Below are 14,150 nucleotides of genomic sequence, written 5' to 3' on the forward strand. Positions count from 1 at the left end.
TCAAATCCAATGAAGAACAGGAAAATTATATTATTATGTACTCCAGTAAAACTTAATAAGTCTGATGAAGGCTGATATTACCAATGAATGACACAGAGTGAAGACCTATCTTTATAGCTTTTACCTGTCTGTCACCTTGGACCTTGAGAATATGCCTAAATTGTTCTCTTTCATTTTTCCAGTTGTAAAAGGTTAGATATTCTGAAATGAACAATAAATTACAGAAATTCAACCAAATATCATGTAAGGCATATAATATTGGTAAATCACTATGCAAGACACAGCTGTTAAAATGTGGAATTATTGATTGTATGTAAATAAAATATTGTGAAGTTAAGAATTGTTACTTCACTATATCATACTGGAAATACTTTAAAAATATTTTGTTTTATGTAATGTTGACATAGTTGTAGACTGGCTTTGCTGAATTGACTTAGTCTCTATAAATCTATGTATATATTTCTCTCATCATGGACTGAAGAACACACTATAAAACCTTCAGTGGTTTGTCACTGACTACAGGTAAAGCACAAGTTATATAGCAAGCTATTCAAGACGGTTAACTACCTTTGAATTTTCAGTTGTAGTTATCCCTACATGAATTTTTAATTCTAACAAAATTACATATTCATAAATCTCTCTATACTCATCACATTTCATATCTAACATTCCCTTTCTTCCAACTTTATTATCGGTCTCATAGTATATAACATATATTATCTTGAATTGTTTTATAATACATGATTTTTCATAACTAAGCTATAAATACTTTGAGGCTATGAACTGTTCTGTATTTTTTTTTTCATATCAATAGCATCTGGCATGGTGGTCAGATATAAGTGCAACTAATAAATTCTTGATTGTAATAATGGATATGGTAAGATAATATTGAAGACTCACTCATGTAAACTAGGACAACAGTCTGGTTTGCTAATGTAGTCATAGCAACATACGTGAAAGAAGGGATCTGTGGATCTTTCCAAAGATATGCTTTATCCACTACCAGAAGGGACTTTCTTTCTCCCACACCCAGTCTTAATCCTGCTGGTCCTTCTGTTCTCAGTTTATACAGAATTTGTGCCATATCTAATGAGAGCTTTGATTCTTCAAACTAAAGTGCTTATTTTTCTCATAAGAATGGGAAGCAACAAAAAATGACAGTTGAAAAACACATACATAGATGTATTACTAAAATGTCAGAATATCATGAGAAATCACAGGCATGTGATTTAAAATCATTCTTGAACAGTTTATGTCACTGGGTCTCATAATGATCCTAAGTAGGGCAGTTAAACTTGGATTTCCTCCATTTGTCCTCCAGTAAATAGTAGAAGGTACTAGTTTCTGTATGTAAACCTATAAGTAGAGAATTGTTTTAAAGATTTTATTTATTTATTTTTAGAGAGGGAAGAGAGGGAGAAAGAGAGAGAGAGAAACATCAATGTGCAGTTGCTGGGGGCCGTGGCCTGCAACCCAGGAATGTGCTCTGACTGGGAATCGAACCTGCAACACTTTGGTTCGCAGCCCGCACTCAATCCACTGAGCTATGCCAGCCAGGGCTCAGTAGAGAATTTAAAAAAAAAAATATCTTTAATACACTAATGAGTGCAGCATTTCCAGTCATTAGAAGATTAGTAATCTGAGTACTAGATGCACTTAAAGTTCATTAATGTAATTAATGTCACCAATAACTTTTTAATAAAAATGATTTGACTCAGAAGTTTAGAATATATTAAATAAAATAGTTTTAAATGATGGATAATACCTGTGGACCTTTGTTTTATTTATTTATTATTATTATTCTGGCTTGTCCAAATATACTTTAATGGCTTTTGTAATTTGACAACAAGCACAAAATATTATTGACAAATGTTTAAATAGTTAATGGTTACTCTGAAAGGTTAATTCAAAACCTAAAACAAATTAATGAATACAGTAAAGAAATAAAGCAATATTGTGGAAAATATTATAATATACATGCCATTCTATATTGTGTTATATTTTCAAATAAGTTTTTGGCTAATAAATTTGGTAAAATGTCAAAAGAGAATAAAACAATGACTATGTTGGAAAAAACAGAACATAATAAAATAATAAAATTAGAACTACCACACCTCTGCCAATATGACAAAATTACAAAAATGGTTAAATCTAGGTTTTATGAATGTATTCTGTGTCTAAAATGAACACATAGTTTTTTTGGGGGGTGGGGTATTTAGGAAAAAAGCTTTTCAAATATTGAAAACCATGACAAATGAACACAATTAACTTTTCATCTCAAACATCATTAATCAATTCTAGTGACTCATATTTAAATACATTCATTTTAACTTTTTAAATTTAAGCTTTACTTTTTGAATTGTATTAACATCATCATCACATATGCTAGAACATAATTCTATTGGAATACATACCTTTTGGTTTATGTTGTGGCATTAAACATTTTAATACCACAACACATACCCTTCATTTTATCACTTTAAAATTTCAGAGGCACTTTACACATTATATTTGGTGTACACTGGCTATAATGTACAATAAATAGTTGTGAATTGTATATAAATTAATTTAATTATTATAAAAATATATTGAATTATATTATACAATCACGATTATGCATTAATTATAAAATCCTATTTTAATTAAAATTAATTTCATTATAAAGATGAGGAAAATAATTACACATTTAAGCTCGAACAGTATTAACTTTTGTATTTTCCTGTCTATGGGTTCACCCAGGGCTCAGAAAGAGAATTTATTGGAAGCTATTCTGACCTAATTTTTCAGGCTGCTTTGTGGTCTTGGGACCACGGATGGAACCAGGATGGAATCTTCTTCTGACTGTGAGGGGACAAATATGGGTCTCCCCATATGTAGGACTCAATTGAGGACATTTCTGCGAGGGGTAGATGGGCTCCTCATGGAATAGGCCTTGTTGTTTTCACTCTAGAATCTCAGGGCATTGCAGTACATGGTCCCCACTAAGGCTCACCCACTGCCACCAATGGTTCCTCTGTAAGTCAGTCCACTGCCACCACCACCAGCGCTATTCACCACAGAGATATTCGGGGTTCCCACTCCATCTCCTTTAACCAGTACTCTGCCTTCCAGCAGTTTGCAATAGGTGGCAATCTCAATGTCCAGGGCCAGCTTGACATTCATGAGCTCCTGGTACTCCTGGAGCTTCCAGGCCATATTCTCCCTTGTTTGGTGCAGGGCAGCTTCCATCTCCCCCTCTTTGTCATGTGCACCCTTCAGTGCTAGCTCCCGGTGATTCTCAGCCTCAGAAATGGTGGCCTCCAATTTAGCACGCAGGTACTTAATGTTGTCAATCTCAGCCTGCAGCCTCTGGATGGTCCAGTTCATCTCTGCAATCTCATTCTGATTATTCCAGAAATCCTAGCCTGGGCCTGGAGGGTCTCAAAGTGGGTCTGGTACCAGGTCTCAGACTCAGCCAGGCTGCGGTTGGCGATCTCCTTGTACTGGGCCTTGACCTCGGTGTCAATGCTATCTAAGTCCAGGGAGCAGTTGTTATCCATCGACAGCACTACAGATGTGTTGGAGGTCTGGGACTGTAGCTCTGACAACTCTGTCTCAGAGAAGGTCCTGAGAAAGCTGATGTCTTCTTTCAGGGCATTCACCTTGGACTCCAACTCCACCTTGTTCTTGTAAGCAGTATCCACATCCTTTTCAGCAACACAAACGCATTCTCAGCAGCCATGCACCGGTTAATTTCCTCTTCATTCTTATTCTCGAAGTCTCCAGAACCCGCACCTTGTCGACGAAAAAGGAGGACTTGTTGTTAAGGATCTTCATCTGTTCATGAGCCTCTTGGAACACCTCTTGGATGGAGCGGTCAATGCTCACCTGAAGCAGGGCCAACAGGCTCTGACTGAGGGTGATCTGGTGGATGCTGGGGTCCACCGAAACCCATAGGCAGAGTGCACCACCATGCACGGCCGCAAGGTGCCCAAGCCTTAGAGGTTACTGCTGCAGGAGCCACAGCCAGTGTCAAGCTCAGGTACACCTGGGCACTGCGCCCGTGGAAGGAGGCGAAGCGCTAGCTGACCAGGGAGCTGAAGTGGGTAGACATGCTGGCTGCACCAGGCTGTACCTAGCATTGAGAGAGAGAGAGCCGAACTTTGAATAGTATTAACATTTTTTAAATTGAAGACATCATAAAGTACACTTGATATTGTATTTAAATAAAATGTTAAACATTAAAGAAAATGCTTAATTGGAGTGATTAAAGTTTGTATACTATATCTAGGGTTATAGTCACATTTTTATTATATCTGTTCAGTTGATTGAAAAACTTGAACAAATAAATATATTTCCATATGAATAAATTGTTTTACTGACTATAAGCATTAATTGTATGGCTTAAAGGGTTTTAATTGAAATTTCCTCTAATATTTCAAATGATTTAAGTTAAAATGCTGATTAGCTATAACCAAAATTAACAGTATTATTGCTTAGTTAAGCAAATAATTCTACCCCTCTGAAATCTATTGTTTCACATATTTTAACATCAATTAGCTTGAACATATATAAAATATGAATGATTATTGATAAGAGTCTCCTATTGCTTTAAGGTACCTGTATTGTTAGAACAAATTTAAGATTAAATGCATTTAACCATTTTTAAAAAATTGAGAAGACCATGTTAGAAATAGAACTATTTTATTGTCTAGTAGTGTTGTACTATGCCTCGACATTTTACAAATTCCCAAATACATAAGATTCTTATGGACAGTTGTGCAATGACAGAGAGAGTTCTTATTAGAGAGACATGCAATCCTCCGTGATACAAACAAGTTAAAAACACAGTTGATAGTATATGCTTACTCACCATTACAGTCCATTATTTTCTTGCCTTAATTATCTATTAGCCCTGTCTTACTGAACCCAAAGAAACTTTATAATATATTTTATTCAATCCACAAGCACCAGACATTTCATCTTTTATTACAAAGACTAGCTTTAATTTTTGAAATAATTAATCAGATTTATATAAATAATCATATGCCATGCAACTGTTTGAGACATTTTATATTAGAGAAATTTATTATCTATTTGATATTTCAATGTATCATTTGTGAAACATATATTGTAAATGTTAATTTGAACTGATATGCTACAAAACATGTTTACATTCTTTCAAATTATAACAGGCAAAGCACTTGATAACTGTCTATAACTTACACTTAATCATTGTCTGTGTTAAAAAATGTGTCCTTTTGGAAAGCAAATAATATGCTGGAGGTTTGAATGTCACCCCAATGGAAAAAAGCAGTAACCAACTCTATAATCACCAAAAGAGAGGATCAATTTTCCTTTTCTCTTGAAATTGTTGTTTCCCAGGTGGTCAATTGCACTTGTCATCTGCTATTTTGGAAAGTGTACAGAATTTAATAGATGAGGTATATCAAACTAACTACATTATGAATGTACCGGCTGTCAATATGGCTTCAACCCAACATCATCTTTTGGGAAAAGTAAATTCCAAAATGCAGACATTATACTATTAGTCTGATAGAATGATTATAAGTCCCACCATCTGTTGCACATTTTACAATTAATTGTGATTTGTTTTCTCTAAAAATGTATGTTTTTTTTCTTATATAAGAAACAAGCCATAATGGACCATTTATAGTGTGGTAGTGACACCAAAACTATCACTTTAAAGGTGCCACATATTTGCACAATAATTTTCCTGAAAACTAATTATAGACATTTATTCAAAAATAGTAATTTCTATGTCAATTAATTCAGTTTAAGTTTATATGCATTAAAATTGTCTTTTAACTTTCCAAGTATTACTACAGTGCAAATTATGAAAAACGTAATCAAGCAGACAAATACAAGTCAAATTTCTGGTATAATTTTTAGATACCAGTAGTTTATTCTATTACAAATAGAGTGTTTGTTTTATCATCATAGAGTGCTAGTTTATCATTTAATTTTAACATTTGCATTTGTTTATGATGTTAATTTAAATTATACTCTTTGAAAAATGTTGGAAAAATTTGTTTCAAATATCTGGAGAAAATTATTACTAAATAAATCTTTATTCCAATTATATTGTGAACTCCATTCTGATTTTGATAGTTTCTACCATTTCAAATAAAAGAAGATGCCCTTTTTCAAAAGTATTCAACTTGTCTTCCATATCAAAAGATTAATTTTAACATCAATTTAGTTTCAAGGTAAATCTACAAGAAAAATCTTAAATAATTAAAGCCTATTACCTACTTTTTTGATAAAATATTTTTAAATCTTTCTGTGGAAAGTTTAATTAAACTGCATTTTTACCCTGGTATAAGTGCACTTATGTTCTATTTTCTTGGCATAATGATACTAAATTAGTAATTCTCTACTTTATGGTTTATATTACTTGGTATAGTTCTGGAAAATTACCCAATTCAGAATATCGAAATCTAAACTACCTACTTTTGCATATTTTATAAACATGCATGTGTTGTTGAGTTATAATATTTCTTTGAATAAACTGATCAGTTGTAAATACCTTAATTAAAACTCTAGGATTTAGGCAAGTAAATGGAAACATAAACTTAATTAGATAAAGGTCTGTGGAGTTTGCAGTAATATAGCTTTCTAGTTATAATTACTGTTGATGGTATTTATGTTATAACATAAAGAACCCTCTGGCCTTACATCACTAACTCACTGTTCTATGGAACCATGTTTTGGAAAGTCATTCATGCACCATTGGGAAGCTGCGGAGATTTGTAGACATCTTTCCTACCATATGTATCACAAGAACAATTATTTTGGAGCAGTTTTTCTAATTTAAGGTAACATTATTTGTACATTTCTAGAAATAAAAATCTATATTTTTCTTAAAATGATAAAATTGACAAAACAAAAATTGAGCTATGAATCATCTTAAAATAACTATGTCCAATAAGTATATTTATTTATTGACCCAATATACGCAGGTTCTAAAATGTACTACATTTTTAAAATATTTTTATCAGATATTAATCTCCAATGTGGACTAGATTCAATAGAATGTAATAACATTGTCTGGTAGAAAAATAGAATACATAGGGTTTAGATTCTGTTTTGAAAGTGCTTACCTTCTACTTAGAGACTTAAAAAATGTACATGTGAAAGCCTATTATCCAATTATAAGTGATACACTGATGGTGTATATAAAGGTTTGAGAAATGAAGGAACAATGTAAAACTCTATCAAAGAAAACCACTTGGATATGAATTTGAATGATCAATACGTCTCAGAATAACTGAAAGGAGCAGTGAAATTTCACAGACACACTGAGGACCAACCCTGTTGTAGCTACTCTAACTAGCACTTTATATTCACCAACTCTTTTAATTTGCATGTAGATTTCAGGAGGTAGGAATCATATCATTTTTACAAATAAAGAAATTAAATTTCAATGGGGTTAACTAAGTTCCTCTATAAAATAGTGTTAGTTTGATATTTCTGAGGTGTTGTGAAGGTTAAATAAAATTATTCATACAAAATCAAGCTAAGAAGGTATTAAACTATAAAATAAAAACTCATGGATACAGACAACAGTGTGGTGATTGTAAAAGGGAATGAGGAGATAGTGGAGATAGAAAAGGTAAAGGAGGAATAAATGGTGATAGAAGGAGACTTGGAGTAGTGAACATACAATGCAATATACAAATGATGCATTATAGAATTGTATGCCTGAGACCTATGTAATTTTATGAACCAATGTCACCCCAATAAATTAAATTCAAACAAGCAATCAAATTACACATATACAGCATTGTTATTTTGAAGAATCTGTAATGCTCTACACAACTTGTTTCAGGTAACTGTGAAAGGCCTGGGATTTTATGATACTTGCAGGGTAACAATTATATTTACAGTTTCATGTATATTGGCAGAAGATATGAGACTCCTGGATAAGAAACAAAGGGCAGTTTATTATTAACTGAAATAGAACTAACCAGAAAACATCATTTTACTTGTTCCTTGAGCCCCAATTACCAGCATTATGTGAAAGTGCCCTACACATTCAGTAGATTGTGTTACAGGAAAGAAACCCTAGAATGAGCAAACCTTGATCTTAGATGTGGGCTACTAGCAAACATGACCAAATTGTCATAAAGGGAGTTATCTCATTTTCCTGGACACTGGGTGAATCTTTTCCAGAGAGGAATGTTGTATCTTCCATGGATATTTTCTATAAAACATTTATATGAGGACAGTTAAGAACAAAAAATGCAGAAGCGTTAGCAAATGTTATCTCTGGGCATCTATATTTATAATATTTGATACATAATAATTAATGAATACATATTAATTAGCAATATTATCAAGGTGATATTAGAGGAATAATATATCAAATAAAATAGCAATACCTGTGGTAATTACATGCTAATAAAACAAAGTAGTAAATTATGTAGTATGATAGAGACAATGTTTTAAATATATAAATGTTTAAAGTATTTGTATGATTAAGCCTTAATATGAAATAATTTCAATGTAAAACTGTTTTGGGTTGGAGTTATTTTAAAATAATATTTTGAAGGTTATGCCTCAAGATGGTCTTCATTGGTAAGGCAAGGAATAGGAAGATAAGGTCATCTTCATACCAATAGTTCTCTACACAAGAAAATACAAAGAGACATTTATGGTAGGGCTTCAAGAACTACTTCCTCAGTAGTTCTGACCTACTGAGGAAATGTCTGAGCATGGGTCAGTAACATGCTCACAGTAACTGAATAGCAATTCATTTTTGAACTCTGTTTAAATTTACTACCACAGAAGTTTAATATTGGTTTAGAGACTAGGTGGAGATGAATCTTCAAATGGTAAAACTTCTTAGTAGCAATGTAGGTGGGAAGAGTTTATAGGAATTGCCTGAGAACAGATTTATTCCCCACAAATCCAAAGGCAGTATAAGCACTTGAAGATATAAATCAGTCTATGATTTATTTCCCATATATTTTCTAATTTTTGTATAGGCAATGTTCTATACTTTATGTAAATGCTGGAATGTTGTTCTGCTTGATATTATAATAAATGATTGATTTAAAGGCTTTTTGTGGGAGAAAATTGGGGTAAGGTAAGGGAGGGATTAACTATAAAATTTCATTTAAAATTCTCTCTTATTTAGAGATAATTTACATCAAGTGCATGTTTGTCTCTATTTTCATACTTCAGATGACTTTTATGAAATATTTAGAGGAGGCATAATTCAGTATGCAGCATAAAGAAGAAAACCAAATTCAATAATCTCAGTAAGCAATGTGCTAATGGAAATCTACAAATAAATCACATATCCCAATAGAAAAACAGGGAAACCAAAATAACTCACAGTAAAATGATTTTAAAATATAATAATTAATTATAAATAAATCTGACTTCACTATATATAAGAAAACTTGAATTTTAATATGTTGTACCAAAACTACAAAGTTAAAAATAAATTATAGTAATAATATAATGAAATAAGACTGCTAGTGGAAATGTGCATTCATGATAACTTTCTGGGAGTGAATCTGTCAAGTCGATCCATACTGAATCCCTTAAACATGCTCATATCCTATAAGTTTTCCCTTCCAGGAATGTATATTCAAGAGGTTTCAGTAAGATCCTAATCAGGTCATGAGTGTTATCACGTGGAGCAAAAATGGGGTTAGTTGCCTTTTTTCTGTCCACACATCTTCTGGATCATTAGCTCTAGTCATGAGTGATTGTCTATCAAGCAATATGTTAAAATTTTGCAGAGAAAGCTGTTGGCCATGTGGGTAAATCAACTTAGCTTCAAAAGGCAAGAACAGGATACACTCCTGTGCATGATATATATGAGGACAGGGTGAACATTGAAATAGTAGCAGTGAAGATCAACAGAAAAACAAACAAACAAACAAATTTTGGGGCTTTTGCCTCTGATAAAATCAGAAAGGAAATTTAATGGGAAAAGTTAGAATATCTTTTAGCTTCTGCCTCTGGAGCAAAGTGTTACCGTACTTTCTGCTATAAGTAAGGTTATATTCTTTCTAGAATGGAGTAGATATGCCCCATTTAGACATAAATTTCTCTCTCTCTCTCTCATCCCCTCTCTCCCTCCTTATATTCTTCTCTCCCTCCACATTTCTGAACTGTCTCCATAAAAGAGATATCTACAAGTCAATCCACAATTTTGATGGAGTCTATATATGCCATTCCCTAGTTAAAATGTATTTTTGACCTCTGAATCAATACTCATGTACTCTCATATTTATTCATACATGTATCAAGTAGCAAAAAATAAAAAAGTGGCCTTTTACTCAGGTTCCCAATTGAGGCCAAACAAGGAGATGTTCTGCCTTCTTGTCTCAGGACTCATGCTCTAAAAATGATCATTTCTCAGTATTTTTAGTGTCACATTTTTGCTAGTGATTTTGCTCCTTTAAATGACTCCCAAATATAGTGCTAAAGTTCTACACCTTGTTTTTAAGTCCAAAGGGGCTATATTTTATTGAGAAAATTTATGTGTTAGATTAGTTTAATTATGAGTCATAAGGTATAGTGCTACATCCAAATAAACAAATATCACTTCAAATTATAATCTATTATTATTTATCCAAATGGTTAAAAAGCCTAGATCTTTTGATCTACAAGTCTACTTTTAGAAAATTATAAATGCAAAATAAAAAGAGGCATATAAAAGTTATGGGTAAGGATATGCATTACAACATCACTCATTATAAAAGATACTATAAAAAGCAACTTAAATATCCCACAATAGATAAAAGGATTTACAGCACATAAAGCATAAGTATGATTAAATAATTTTTTCAAAGAATATTTTACAATATGGAAGTAGTGACTATACACTGTTCACTTTATAAAGGTCACAACATTATATATCGAAGAATAAAACTTTTGTTAGAAAATAATATCTACATAGTATTAACATATTAACATATATATTACCATATGTGACATATAATAAAGGGTATTTAAATATATCATAAATATTTTATAAGTAAAATAATGTTATTAGAGTTAACAGTAGTTATCTCTATATGCTGTGAATTTTAAATAATTTTACGAGTACAATATATTTTATGTTTTGTTTTTGTTTCAAAGAAAATGTTTCTTTTCTTTTTTTCTTGCTTTATTTCTTTATTTATATTGTTGTTCAAGTACAGTTGTCTCCATTTTCACCTCCCTATTCCCCCCACACCTCACCCACCTCCACCCCCACCCTTGAACCTACCCCCTTTGGCTTTGTCCATGTGCCCTTTATACATGTTTCTTAATGGACCTCTCCATATTTTCCCTATTATCCTTCTCCCCACTCCCTCTGGTTACTGTCAATTTGTTCTTTAATTGGGGGTTTCTGTTTATATTTTGCTTGCTTGTTTGTTTTGTTGATTAGGTTCCACTTACAGGTGAGATCATATGGTATTTGTCTTTCAGTAACTATAATATATCTTATATTTTGTTGTTTTTCAAAGAAAATGTGTTTCTGTGTTTCCTTCATAATAAAATCTTATATAAAGGTTTTGGAATTCAAGAAAATATTTTTCAAGTGTTACATTGACCACATTGTATATTTGTTTTAAAATGTTTTATATTATGTATATGAATTTCTGGAGTATTGTTTTCTGCTTTTATAATAATAATAAAAATAAAAGAAACTCAACTAGTTTAAGTAAAAAATTTACCTACTAAACCTGACAGGGCAACTGTAAAGTAAAGGCACATTATAAACCCTGTGGAGGTCATAGCTGATCTGAGAGATATAAACTCTTTCCTTAAATATTGTTACATATATCTGGTGCATAGGTTCAAGGTCATGACTAGCTGCACATTTGTATATGACTAATGTTTAGCCATAACATTTGAGCAGTTTGGTTATATCACATTTTGTAAGAGTGTGTGATATTTGGTAGTGAATTGTGTCTGAGAGATACCTTGAACTCCAAAACCAATATTGTGTTTATTTGTTTGTTTTTCATTTACCTTTGAAAATGCCTGGAAAAACATATCGATTTGATAATCCAAGAGATGTTGAAGAACTTCAGCAAACACTACTCAAGCCCAATGTTGAGAATGATAAAGTTGAATGTGAAAATGAAAGTGATTTAAAAGATGATTATGTGGAAGTTCATCCAGGAAATTCAGATACCAAGCATAATATTTCTAGTGAAGAAAGTGAAGGAGAATTAGACATGAATGAAAAATATGTGAGTTTTTTGTGGAAAGTTTAAAGAATCAAAATGTAGGAAAAGTCCAATAAGAAGAAAAACTTAAAAACAGCTGCAGAATAGTTTGTGTCAACTTCCATTAGATTGATGACAAACTTACCCACTTAGAATGCCTGAAAGTTGACAAATTAGTGACTGTGCAAGACATTTTCTCAGCATTTGTAGAAAATTGTAAATTATGTTACTCTATGGAAAATAATGTAAAAATAGACAAAATTTTAGCTGGATTTGGAGGCAAATGTGGATTTAGACAGTGTATTCCATTCAAACCCAGTAAATGCAGTATAAGGTTTTTGCTAAGGTTGATTTGAATGTATTTTATACAGGAAATTTTGAAATGTATGCAGGTAAGCAGCACAAAGTTCCTTACTTGATTAGTAATAAACCAGCCGACATGATCAAGAGACCTGCAGAACCCATTTACTCATCAAGATGTAATATTACAGCAGATACCTGGTTCACTGATATAAATCTGATCTCCAACTTAAAAAAGAAGCGACTTTCATATGCAGGTACTGTTTGTAAGAATAAACCCTAACCACCTCCTGAATTTGTTTCTTCTAAAAACAGGCCAAAAAATCCAATTTATTTGCTCTCGGTGCAGATTGCACACTTGTATCTCATATACTCAAAAGGGGAAAGATGTAATTTTAGTTTCAAGTGTGCATTTCAATGATGCCATAAATTTAGATTTGCAAGACGCATGATAGAATAGTACAACCAAATAAAGTCAGGAGTTGAAACTGTAGATCAAATGATAGGTACATATAATGTATCCAGGAACAGCAGAATATGGCCTATGGTTATATTCTACACAGTTTTGAATATTGTAGGAATAAATACTGAGACCATTCTTATGCTGAATAGCAATGCCAAAATAAGGTGCAGAATATTTATTAGAAATCTAGTAAAGTAGTTAGTGTCAGAACAAATGAAAAGGCATTTGAAAATCTCTACAGGTGTGCATAAGCATTTACACCTGAAACTTCATCAGTTTCAAACACAAATTGAAGGAAATTCTAAAGACAACATAGGTACCGCTCCCTCCACAAGCAGAAAAAAAAAGATGTGTTGGGTACTATGCATCTAAAACGAGTGCTTATCAAAGTATTTTTGCAGTGTTGTGAAAATTATTTATGCCTTGAGTATAGCAATATTGTTTGTGATGACTGTTACAAATGCTTTGCAAAGCCAACTGTTGAAGATTCTGATTAATCAAAGACATTTTGCTGGTTGTATTTTTAGTAATATCCATGTTTCTGTTATTTGAAAAGAAAGATTTTATCCTTTATGTTTTATATTTCTTTGTTTAATAATTTCTATATTTTAATCAAAAAATAAAAACACGTATTTTATTATATAAATATAATAAACACAAATTTGCAGTGATTTTTCTTCATTTCAGCATGTATTACAATAAATGTATATCTTAGATACATGTTACCTATGCTGTAATGTTTTTGGCCATGGCCTCCACAGGGTAAGATATGGCTGTTAAAAAACATAAATGGAATAAAGTTTCTACTCCCATACTGACAGTGTAAAAGTGTATCCTGGTTACAATTAAAAGGTAACACATAAATATGAACTTATGGGATTGCTTAATACATTTTCCCAAACTTTTACCAATATTTCCTTGGAGAGAGAGAGATGAGAAAACTATGGGTTTTCTTATAGAAGATGTATAAGTTTTCCAGGAAATTTTAAGGAATAGAAGCCAGGTATAAATCAGAATGTTAACTATGGGTTAAATTAAGGTAACACCAAAGTGTATGGACTAGAAGGAAACAGGTAGGACAGAAGGAATTACTTTTAGTAGAGAATGTGTAAAGTAGGATTAGAGCTTCCAAGTCCTAAAGTCAATCAACTCTTTGACTCCATTTTGATTGATGCTAGAAAGGGCTGAAGAGACTGAAGTTGCAT

The 14,150-nt window shown here is 32.2% G+C and overlaps 1 pseudogene; it reads right to left on the reverse strand.

Moving 5' to 3' along the window:
• Nucleotides 1-2,988: 2,988 nt before the first annotated feature.
• Nucleotides 2,989-4,093, reverse strand: LOC123821487 (annotated as a pseudogene).
• Nucleotides 4,094-14,150: the final 10,057 nt, after the last annotated feature.

The sequence above is a fragment of the Phyllostomus hastatus genome, unplaced genomic scaffold, assembly GCF_019186645.2.
Source record: "Phyllostomus hastatus isolate PE091 unplaced genomic scaffold, TTU_PhHast_1.1 phas_contig_40, whole genome shotgun sequence".
Classification (NCBI taxonomy): Eukaryota; Metazoa; Chordata; class Mammalia; order Chiroptera; family Phyllostomidae; genus Phyllostomus; species Phyllostomus hastatus.